The sequence below is a fragment of the Triticum urartu genome, chromosome 7A, assembly GCF_056163025.1.
Source record: "Triticum urartu cultivar PI428250 chromosome 7A, HENAU_Tu73, whole genome shotgun sequence".
Lineage (NCBI taxonomy): Eukaryota > Viridiplantae > Streptophyta > Magnoliopsida > Poales > Poaceae > Triticum > Triticum urartu.
Window position 1 is genome coordinate 342,177,302 of NC_141879.1, and position 12,185 is coordinate 342,189,486.

Here is a 12,185-nt window from a genome sequence, read left to right on the forward strand (position 1 = left end):
CTCAAGTAATGAAAAAAATGGGCAGTAAACTGTTGAAAAAATATCATTCAGTTCAACGATATAAGCCATGCAAGTTAGGGGAAGATAATATAGTAACCGTTGAAAAGTTACGAGCAAAACTCTAACAAAAAAACATAGTAAAGTCGAGTCTGTGAAAGCACACGATCAGCACAAACCCGTATGGAGATCAGTTCGAGTATTATGTTTCAGAAATAGAAAAAAATAGCACAACCGGTAACACCGTATTGAAAACTACTCTATGAAAAATACCTTAATACAAACACAAACATAGATCAGTACGCGTACTTTATTTTTTAGACAGGAAAAAACAACATGATGGGTTTCACCTTATTCAAAATTACTCTTAAACGGTTGCGAAGTAGAAAAATGTTCAACATGACTAAGTTTCACATTTTCGATAGCTATCCAACGGTATATTATTTGCCCCATTTCGATAAACTTGTTAGAAAAATCGCCTTCGAAATCAAATTTGACCGTATTTGAATTCGAGTTTAAACCGTTAGGAATTAGAAAAACATTTCTATATGAAAAAGTTGCGCATTTTCCATAGCTTTCCAACTCCGTATCATTTGCGTCAATCTGGAAAAACGTTTGAATTATTTTGCAAAAGTACGTTTCACCCAGAATTTGACTGTTTTCCAAATTACTTTTAAATCATATAGAATTTGAGAAAACATTAGATATATGGAAGAAGCTTTTCATCAGCTTTCCAACGCCATCTTATTTGCTCAATTCCGACAAACTGTTTGAACATTAAGTGTAAAATATGATTCACGTTTTCAGTTTGAAAAAACGGTTTTTTTTCAAAACTGTTCTTAAACCATAATTTTTTTGCAAAAAAATTATATGATTGTAATGTAGATGTCAAGAGCTTTCCAACGATATATTACACGCCCCGTTTCGACAAAAAAATTGCAAAAAAATTGAACTAAAGAAGTCGATTTTCAACAGAAAATGAAAGCATCAGTTTAACCGCTCGAATTCATCAGTTCAAGTAGGGTAACAAAATAATATTCACGAAACAGAATAGCCGAGATGTGTGTGTCTATATATATATAGAAAATCTATTAAGAACCTAGGGTGAAGAATAAATAATTCTTCACCCCGATCCATCCAGCGAGCCAGACTCCCTCGGTCCCACCCGGGCCAGAGACCACCGCCAGTCCGCTACCCACCCCACCGAAAGCTACAAACCGTTTCATGGTAGCCCACGAGGCCACGACCCGGTGTCCCCACTCCCCAGTTCCTCAGCAGCTCGTGAGTGTTGAGCGGCAGTTTTGACGGTGAATGGCGGGCGACACCTGGCTTGGTGGTCGGCGGCATGATGCTCAGCGGGTTAGATCGGCGAGAATGGATTCAGACGCGTAGCATTTTGAGCAGGCGTGTGGCCTCGATGTCGGGGCAGCGCAACAGGTGGTGGTCGCGGCGGCGCTGCAAGTGGTGGTCGCGACCGCACTGCTAGTGGTGGCCACGGCGGCGTTGGTTCGACCACGGTCGCCACGGACTGCAGAAGGACGAGCATCCTGCGCCGCCACCGGTATTTAAGTTCGTGCTCCTCCCTTGCACATGACACAGCGAGCACGCTGCCCTTCTTGTCCTTGCATGCGGCTGCTAGCTCTTCCTCTTACACCATGTCACCTTTTTCTGCTAGCCCCTTTCCTCCTGCTATATAGCATCTTTATTGATCTGATGATTGCCTCCAAAAATTTCACTGCTTAGGTGTCCTCCGTAATTCCCTTTGGATCTCATTCTGTGCTGCCTCATTTCTTGCCCACGAGGTGTTTGTTTTAATGCCTGAATGGGAACTGCTACTGACAATGTGCTCAAAGAAGACTCTTAACAGTGATATATTGATAGGTATGCCATGATTGATTATCTTGTTGTTTGTTTCATCTTTGTACAATTACTGATTTTGGAATCTTATGTTGCATATATATCTGCCATATAGTTTATGATGTCCAATAAGGTTAGCTCTGCATTAGGATGCTTATTACCTCACTAGTCCAGCCAAAGCTAAGCATGTCTGCGTATGAAAAGATCCATCTAGCATCAGTCTCCTTCTCAATGTTCAGTTTACATCCTTAATTTCACGATAATGCTTCTTGTAGTAACCTTGGAGGTGATTTTTTTTGGAAAGCCATGATGGATGTTGGGAGTCGTTGCCGAGAGTATGCAGGCATTTATTTCTTTAAATCTACAAAAGCTAACAAACATAAAACAGAAGCTACCAAAGAAAATTCAGTTTAAAGAAAGATGCATCAGTCCACCTTGGTCTTTTATGCTGAGTTCATCAGTCAACTCCTTTATTCTTCCATGTTGCTCGCTTGACACTGTCTTCAAATCTGTAAGCTTATTTATTTTTATTCTGCAAGCTTTCTCTGATTAAACAATATCTCAACATGTTTCTCCAAATTGCGTACTTCCATTCTTGCACCTTCCAGCTCAACAGAAAATTGTTTTGCATAAGATTCAGCTTCCCTTTTCTGAGATGCAATCTCTGATCCGATTGTGCTAATTTGCACATCTTTTTCCTGAAGTTCCTGCTGCAACTAAAGAACAATCTCCTTAGTTCATTTGTGTTGCCTTCTTTTACTATGCCAAGTAGTTTTTACAGACGCACCTAATTGCTCAACTACTGATTTTACATATGGTCATATGAAAATAAATGGTTCTACCCAACAGAATTGCTCGAGTTATCAGGAGACATTCCAGTCATTCCTTCAATCTCAGAACCATACCGAAGATCATTGCAATCAGTGGGATTCATGATGCTATGTTTCCTATTTTTTTCCTTGGGCTCATTCTGTGACTATTTTTCTATTTGATGGATGTTACTTGCCGTGTGTCGTCGTTCCTTGGTTATTAGATGTGTTTTGCTGCATGAGGAGTTTTGCATCCTGGGTTGCACTTGTTATGTTCTGTTCCGGAGTTCCTGTAAGAGCTGGTACCCAGCAAACTATCGCTTTTGTTAAAGTAGGGATCGAACCTTTTGTCCAAAAAGGTTATCTACATTTTACATTATATGCTTACTTGTGGTTGTATTCTTGTATTTAACACTCTGTAACTGCATTTTCTTAGGAACACTCCATTTTTTCCATTGGTGGGTGGTCATCGATTCGCAGTAGGCCAACTAGTCGTGCAACATCGCTAGTGGTCCTCAGTGTCAGGTTTCGTTGACCGTTGGCTTGCTTATTCATGTGCTTTGCATCTCCTCCCTGCAAGATGGTCAGTAACCAGGTCTTCGCCGATAGAGCTCTCCAGTGTCGCCCCCTCCCCATAAATTTGTAGGAGTATATGTCTATTTATCTGCCCAATATGGTTATATTTATTAAAGAAGTTTAGTTATCTGCCCATAAGTCTGAATCTTTATTGACTTGTGGCTTCTTTGCTATGGTTGATTTTTTGTTATTACTAGCATGTTCTAATATGGACTGTCGCCTTGTGTCCCCTTGATAACTGATTGAAACTCCCATCTAAAAATTAGCATGTACGGTATTATTTGTTATGTTCCTTCAAAAAAAATGTTCAGTACAAATTTCATCATGGATGTAAATTATCTTGTCAAGCTTTGAAGCTCATAATCTTAGAGATTTATGTTTACCTCTTTAGGAGGAGATATCACAAGTTTAAGGTTCCATTTGTTCTTTGACAATTTTCTCATTTTGACCATATTACATAATTCTACTAGTTTCTGTTCACTTTGGTTCACTACTTCATTCAGATTCACATATTACAGTCTGTAGAACCTTTATTTTTCAGTCCCTTTTTAATGTGATGTTCTAATCCAAATTAATGTTCTGCAGACAAAGGCTAATCAGTACAGTGATAAAGTTCTCTCCTATATCTTGTTCCATGATTTGAATTAATGCAAGCCTTTACCTGATTCATTGGAGAAATTCAGGCCATTAAAATTACATAGCTGCTCATATGTTAAAAACCCAAAATGCTCTCTCTTGTGCCTGGTCGTTGTAATGTACTCCCTCCGTAAACAAATATAAGAGCGTTTAGATCACTACTTTAGTAATCTAAATGCTCTTATATTAGTTTACAGAGGGAGTACTTGTGTATGTCTGCTTGGACGCTTATTTTTACTATCAAATGGATGTATATTAGCAATGAGAACGGCGTCAGTCTTATGTGTTATACCTTTACAACAGCACATCATGCATTCCCCCATTTTGTGATATGAAGTTCAGACCAAAAACTTGTCAGGATTGACTTTAATCTCATCCAAAAATTCGTTCCACATAGCCATAAATGTTCCTGTTAGTTATCAGTGAAAATTTTGGATTATTCCTATACGGCTTTACAGATAATAGCTTTTTCACCTTTATGTTCATGTTTTGAGTTCAAAATTATAATTAACTACAAATACCCGTGAAAATTCCAGTAATTCACAAACGTGTCTAGTACTGGTCATGCAAATTTTGTGATTATTTGGGCAATATGTTTTTGAGATAAGGTTTTGTTTCAGCTGGATGTTCAAATTGAGAGTTCAAAATTAAAAATGTGCTGAAGAAATAAAAAGGATTCCAACAATTAATAAACGTTCTGGCCAGCAAACAGGTATAATACGAAATAATGTCAGAACAATGATTTTAGAGGTAATGACGTTCCAATATCTTTTGGACTACTAGAGTCATAATGAATAGCAGAACATATATTTCACATTCAAAAATACCTACAATTTGTTAATGCAGCCTTGTCATATTAAAAATTCAGATTGCCTCCTAATGCTGATTTTCTTCTCTTTTTTTTCCTCATCTAAACACGGTGAACATGCAGCCTTATCCAAAGAAATCATGCAATAACTTTATGGCGCAATCTCTCTTGTCCTCCTGGGCTTTTTTAGCGTTTCGGATGGATTCTCTAGGCAGTAATCTTACTTCGCACGCAAACAATCTTACCTCACCTCCCATGGTCCCTTCGTGACCTTGTCCCGTGGTGGCACAGGACCAAGAACGTAATCTTACCACACAAGCAGTTTTCCTTATGGTTTGATGCACGCTGGTTCATGGCTAGGGTGAGGAATAATAATTCCTCACCCAGGGTGACGAATAGCGCGACCATATATATATGTGTGTGTGTGTTCTGTCCTCTACAACATTCACTTATAGCTATGTCTTCAAGTTGCTATTTTCTGCACTAAGTGAATGTGATTGGACCCCAACCCCATCTGCGCATATCTCTCCTACTCTCTTCAAATCTTCATATTCATTCTGATGCCACATGTCGATTGTCTTCACTGTGTCCTTGTCAGTCGAAGATTAAGAGACAAACTTTTAAACACATCTAATATCCTATCCTTTATGCCGGAATTCGGAGAAGGCGGAACGACCACCTGTCATACCAAGTGTATGTGGGGTCGTGGCACAATTTTTAAACCGTTTTCATGCGTGCCATGCGTCGCCCAGATGTGTAACACTAGGGGTAGCTGAGTAGTTTCACCGCACCAACTCCCTCCTTATAAATACTCAGCCGCCGCAGTCATTATTTCCTTACTCTCCTCGCCGTCTCACACAAAACCCTAGCGCTGTCGCCAGCTCTTGTCGTCGCCTGAGACGAAGCGCTTCACTGTCGCGACTTCTCCGACGTTATCTTCACGCCAGTCGCGGGCTTCTTCATCCCGTCGCCGCCGTAGCTGTCTTCCGCCGCCAAGTTAGGGCGCGAGAGATCGAACTACTCGGCCTCTGTCTCACCATGTCTAGCAGTTCGTCATCTGTTCTCGAGCAGTAAATAAAGCTTACTTTTTACCGTTTATTCGATCCGATGAACTTTTGAAATCTTCAGAAAGTTGTTTTACTACTTCCAAATCTAGATCTTCCCTTCTCTGCATCTCATTATTTGCAAGTACTTTTGCTTATGCTTCACAACTAGTTTGATTCCTCACTTGTACCTATTTGTGGATTCGTACAAATCTAGAACCAACTTATCTTTATAAGTGAGTGTCTTTGCACTATGAAGTCAATGTATTCAAACTGAATTTATCTTCAAAATCCTCCGAGAATGCATATGACCCCTCCTACTTCACTCACATCTCTAATGCTGTCACACGTACATGTCCGTAGGCGAGTCTCTTGGTTCTCATAGTCTACATTCATTTGCAGAATTCTTACAACATCACATTGCATCTCCTAAAGCCAGTTCTTGTCTGACCAGCAAAGCGAAGCTATCACTTTTGTGAAGCCAATGGCAAGTGGCAAATCTGCAAAGGAAGGTGGCAGACAGCGCCGGACCTACCTCTAGATCTTTACAATTTATACAAGCTTGATCCTGAAGAAAGCTATGGGGAGCAAAAATCTCACGTTCAATGGATTCACAGATACTGGGCAGAGCAGTGGTTTCTGTACCATTTTGTGACTCCTGAATATGCTGACAAGAATGTCGTGAGGCCACCTTGGGCTGACATTTTGTATCGCAAGCTTCACCCTAAGACCAAAGCTGAAGCCATACAGAGAGGCTTCTTTCCTTGCATGGTCAGAGGGCCAATGCCTTAGAATGTCGACACATCCAGTCTTCTATGGTGTCGTGAAGATGATGTGTTTGAAGCCAACTCTCAGTTTGCTAAAGCTTCAGCTATCCAGAACAAAAAGGACTTTGGGATTGACTTCAACCCAGGCCCAGCTGCGCCAAGGCATGATGGCAGTCGTGAGGCTGAACCAAATCTCATTGGACTATTTGACGACTTTGCCTCATTTCTGGCACACTGTGCTGCGTAGAGAGCCAACATTGAAGATGTTGCTGAGGAAGGGGAACAGACTACAGCCCAGAGCCCTCGAAGCCCACCAAGAAGGCAAAGGCTTCAAAGCCTGCTACTGCACCAAAAGCTTCAATGGTGAAGCCACTAAAAATTGCACCTCTTGAATCTAGTGTGCATTCTGAAGACTTATCCCTCACATCTGCGAAGAAAAAGAAAATCTTAGGGCAAGGCCTTACTCCTGCTAGCATCATGTGCAATGAAGAGGATGCGATAGATCTATAAAGTGATGAAGATCTTGCAGATGATGCCCTTGAGCTGCTGATCAAGAGCAAGCAGGAGGCCAAAATCTTCAAGGATTTGCCTCTGTTTGATGCTGATATTTTGAACAACTTCATCGATGAATGGTTTGAAGACACTTCTCTTACCATCGATGATCTGCAGCTGCCCATTGGCATCAGTGTGACGTTCCAAGGCTGCATTGCCAAAGAGCTCACCATTGCTCAAAAGGTCATTGAGCAGAAAAATAAGATTGACCATGAGAAGGTTGTCTTCAAGAAGCACAAGGCCAAGCTCAGTGTTAGTGATGTTCAAAACTTCAAGTTGATGATGGCTGACCTGAAGGTTGAGTTCCTCAAGCGTCATGATGAAGCCAAAGGCTCCCGAGAGCGCCTCAAATACTATGCTGAAAAATGTGTTCATGCTCACAATGAAGCCTTGAAGAGAAAGGTACTTGGGCGTCTAGGCATTGACTCCAAGTTGGCTGCCAAGAAGAAGAAACCTACTGAAGCCGAAGCCGAGGCTCTAAGGCAAGAAAGGCCAAGCATTATCTTACCTGCTAACATGACTGGCTCGAAGCCAAAAGTTATATCAGCGGCTTCCGAAAGGAAGAAGACCAAGCTAGCAGAGGCTAAAGCCAAGAAGCGCAAGCATCAAGAAGCTTCTGATACCGCTCCATCTCAGAAGAAGCAGAAGACAAAGTTTTCAAAGGCTACAAGAAGGACCCAAGCACCAACAGCTTCATCTGCTCCTCAGGAGCCGCTGCTTGTCGAGCCCATCTCAGTTGCTCTACCTGCCTCCTTCAACCGCGATCATAGACTTGTTGTGCATAAGCCTAATCCCTTAGAGGCCCATGACACTGAAGATATCCCATCTGCTGACACCATCGCAACTGAAGACATTCGTCGTGAAGACAATGTTGACAGAGAAGATGATGAAGTCCTTCCTCAAGTCCCCCTACTGACACAGAAACCGGTATCATCGCCTGCTCCCACGAGTCGTGAACAAATCAGTATTGGCGGTCCCACGACACCAATCACACAAGATGATTTCCGGGATGAGCAACACCCAAACTCCCCACTACATGAAGTCATACCGCACACTCCCCCTGCTCATGTCACCACCCTAGTACTTGAAATACCCCAGGCAACACGAGAAGACATGGAGAAGACTACTCCATCACCGCAAGTGTCGCCCTCATTCCGAAGGCTTCGCAAAGGCCCAAGGCCATCGGTCTCCATGTCTAGCATTCCTGAAGAGGATGTGCATACCACAAGCTCAGTAGCACGTCAAGTGTTTCCTGAAGCCATCCCCTCAGAGTCTGCTCAAGAGTGTGAAGCCAAAGAGGTTGAAGACATTTCGGGTACATCAGCCGATGAAGTTGAAGAAGAACAAGAAGTTATTCCCCCTGCTGCACCAGTTGTGATTCCGGAAGTGATTGTGCCTGACCCCCCAGTGACTGAAGATTCTATTGCTACTGCTGCTGCCACAAATACTGAAGCCAATGACGTTGTCATGGCCGAAGCCAATGCGCAGCCTAAATCCACTCTTCAGATTGAAGCCAATGTCGCCACCGAAGATGTTCAACCATCCACCTCAGATGTTGCTGCTGCTCCACCAGTTCCACACACCATGGCAAGGGCCTTCAATCATGAATGTGAGCTGATTAGCGTCAGGTGGCCAATACTTACTCCTCCTGAAGCCTCTGGACCCCAATATGATTATGACATTTCGCAAAGGTCTCAGACAGATAAGCCTATGCCAAGAATGCCAAGGCTTTCAAGCACAATCACCACTCAGAGCTCATTCAGCGTCTTGAGCTTCAGAGAGCACAACACCTTTTTTGATAAGGCCAAAAACCCCTACAAGAAGCCCAAGATTTCTTCTGACAGATTTTGGAGTCGTCTTCAGCGAAGCTATTACTCATGCATCTTATACAACCAGGACCAGATTTTCCTGCACAAGCGCCTCTGTTGTGATGCCATGGCTGGACTGCCATGCCTAGAAGAAGCCCATGCCTGCTTCAGAGATGTTGGCTTGCTCCCTTTTGTCATCGACAAGGAGCACTAGAATGAAGAGCTTTTGCTCCAATTTTATGCCACTCTGCACATAACAGGCTACAACAGGGATCCGCAGACATGGGTCCTTGAGTGGATGACAGGAGATGTTCACCATGAAGCCAAAGCTCGGGATTTCTTTGAGCTTACTTCCCTGCCCACTCCTGGTGATCTTTATGAGCCAGGTTGTCAGCTGTATGAGAAGGAACTTGAAAGCATCTTCCAGAAGCCAAAACTAAACATGAGATGAATGGTGAGCATGATGAAGCCGTTGCCTGCAGATGCTGAGTACAGAACGCACTTCTTCGTCAATGACATCGAGTATTTGCCTCGGACCATCTACCACATTGTGCGGCATACTCTGTGGCCAATCAAAGGGCACTCTCCTCATGCAAAGATTGAAAGCACAATGAAGACATTGGTCTTCTACATTCTCAATGGCATCCGCTTCAACACTCATGACTTCTTCATCAGGCAGTTACCAGCTTCAGACATTGATCTATTTGGCCAAAAATTCTATGCACAATGGATAATGCGGCTAATTAAGCTTCGCTCTTCAATCAACTATCAAGCTTCAACGTGCAATCATGTTGTCTTCTTGCCTGAAGTCGATATGTCTCATGAAGCCATCTATCCAGAACCTGCCAAGGAACCCCTTCGTGAAGACTATGCTGCCTTCTAGCGCTTCTCGGCACCACTTGAAGCCATTCATGTGCCCAATCCCACTATTGCTGCTGCTGGTTCTCTTGTCAGTTAGCTCAGGTTGCCACATCGTGCCAACACGGATGCAATTGCTAGCACAGTACCTCAAAGGACTCAGAAGCGTGCTCGTGTCCTAAATGACAAAGAACTTCTAGCTTCTCTCCATCAGAAGCAGGATAGGCATCATGACTGGATGAAGCATCAGAAGCAGAGTCTTCTTATGGATGTCAATCGCATTCACAACCTTTCCACCAAGAATTCATTTGTAGCCCAAGAAGTCTGTCAGCGAGCCTGGAAGAGCCTCACTCTGCTCTATTCTGAAGATGAACTCACTGCAGATGGATTCACTGAAAGATTCAAGTTTGACTCTAGGCCTCTGCAATCAGCAAGTTGCCGTCCTACTCCATCAATTGAATATTCCAACTACTCTTCATCAGCTCCAACTGTCGTTACATGAGTGATTGATGAGGAGGACGACGCCACTTCACCAGCTATGGCTTCACTGCATCAAGATGTTGCATCAGGCCCAACTGCACCGCCCAACCCCAGCGTCGACCCGCCTGCCCCAACATCTTCACCAACACCTCTGAGGAATGCTTAGACACCCTATGTCTTCATTCCATTTTGGCCATTCATGGCAAAAGCGGGAGAAGCATATGGGTTGATAGTCTTCAAAGTGGGTCTATATGGGTCGGGTGCTATATTTTGTTAAGTCTGGCAACTCTCATTCGTGAACCGTAGCTTTTTGAGTTGTAACACTTAAGTCTAGATGGGACGTCTGCTACATTTTCTGCTGCTTTTTATCTACGTGATTGAAATTTTATCTTATGCGCATGAAGTCATTCTCCAGACGCCCATTTTCCATTGTGCATGTCATTATCTTTGATACATTTTTGTATGCACGATGAATTGTCTTCATGAACTGAAGGAGATCTCCACAAAGCAAAACCTGCAATGTGCATTTGCATTCAAAGGCAAACTACTTATATGCACAACTTCAGGGGGATCCCTTTCAACTTCATGAAGCCAATGACCACGTACTTTAATTTTCACAGATTTTATCCTCATTGAAAACTTCAACCAATTTTTCATCAATCACTAAAAAGGGGGAGATTGTAAGTGCATCCAGTGCCACCCCTAGTTGGTTTTGGACTATTGACGACAAACGTGGTTGAGGGACTAATGTGTTTGTAAGATTCACAGGAGAACACATGTAGAAGTCCCTATTGATTCGGTTTACCCGTTGGAGATGACCCCTAAAAATGTTTGAAGACATTCAAGACAATGGTGGTCCGTGAAGACATTCACGTCAAAGACAATGGAGTGTGAAGACATAGTTTGTTCAGTTTCATTTTCTTCTTTCTTGAGTCATAGGAACTACCGAACTGTCAAGTGGGGTCCAAGTAAACAAAGTCAAAAAACCAGCGTGATGCTCAACCCAAATCCTATGTCTTCGAGTGAAGACAACGAGAGAAAATCTCATCCAGAGTTGGATGAGTCAGCTTTGCTTGAAGCCCAAGTAAAGCTGCCACGCGTGTTTGAAATCCGACGGTTGGACACGTGTACGTTCCTTAGTGACATAGTGTGACGCCCGGATAATTAAGCTATAGTAATTCCCTGCTAATGATGCCATGTCATCATGATTACTGTTGTTAAACTCGCGTTGGTTCGAATTTTGTACAAATTCAAATTTTAAATTGAAGTCAAAAATAAAAGTTTTCAAACATAAAACCGAAAATGTTCAAAGTGTGGCAAATAATCTCCGGTTACTTGTCATGTTGGAACCAACCTCTTTTGTATTCCTAGGTGCCCTGGAAATTTATTTAGTGGTTCAACATCATTTAAAATTGGCCTTTCCAATTTCTAAAAATGGTTAGACAACTTCTTTTGGCCTCAAACTTTTTGTGACTCCTAGAAATAATGTGCTTGTTTTATGTGACAAGTCTCATATCTAATAAAACCCATTTAGTTTTAAATTTTAATAAAAAAATAATAGCTGAAATTGAAACCAAAAATAGTTAAAATGGAAATAGAAAACAAAAGGCAGAAGAAAACAAAAGCCCCCTCCCAGTTGGGCCTTGGTCAAGTTGGCCAACCAGCCAGCCCACCTACACCTTACCCCCTCCTCTGTATAGGATTCAGGGGGATCTTGGCACACATCCACGGCCATGGCGTGCATGGCGGCCATCGGTGCCCCCTGGCCGCCTACAAGATGTCCCTTGGCACCCTCCCCTGAACCCTAGCCCTTATTCCCCTACTCCCTCTCCCTCTTGCTCCTCTTCCCTCCAGATCCGCCGCACTAGAGCGGGAGCTCGTCGCACCACCACCGCCAGCATGCTCCGGCGCCACCCCAGGCCGCACCAGAGCATCCAGTAGTTACCTCTTCCTCGCCTACGTCGACTACATTGCCTGTTCGAGCTCAGCGCCGC

At 43.0% G+C, this 12,185-nt stretch overlaps 1 long non-coding RNA gene across 3 annotated transcripts; it reads left to right on the forward strand.

Moving 5' to 3' along the window:
* The first annotated feature begins 1,172 nt into the window (after positions 1–1,172).
* On the forward strand, positions 1,173–3,621 carry LOC125524777 (uncharacterized). Of its 3 annotated transcripts, none has more exons than XR_007290950.2 (3): positions 1,211–1,566; positions 1,741–1,878; positions 3,100–3,621. It is a non-coding gene; the product is annotated as an uncharacterized LOC125524777 (long non-coding RNA). The 3 variants fall into 3 exon arrangements; XR_007290951.2 differs by having other exon boundaries at positions 1,212–1,558; XR_007290949.2 differs by having other exon boundaries at positions 1,173–1,878.
* The last annotated feature ends 8,564 nt before the right edge of the window (positions 3,622–12,185 follow it).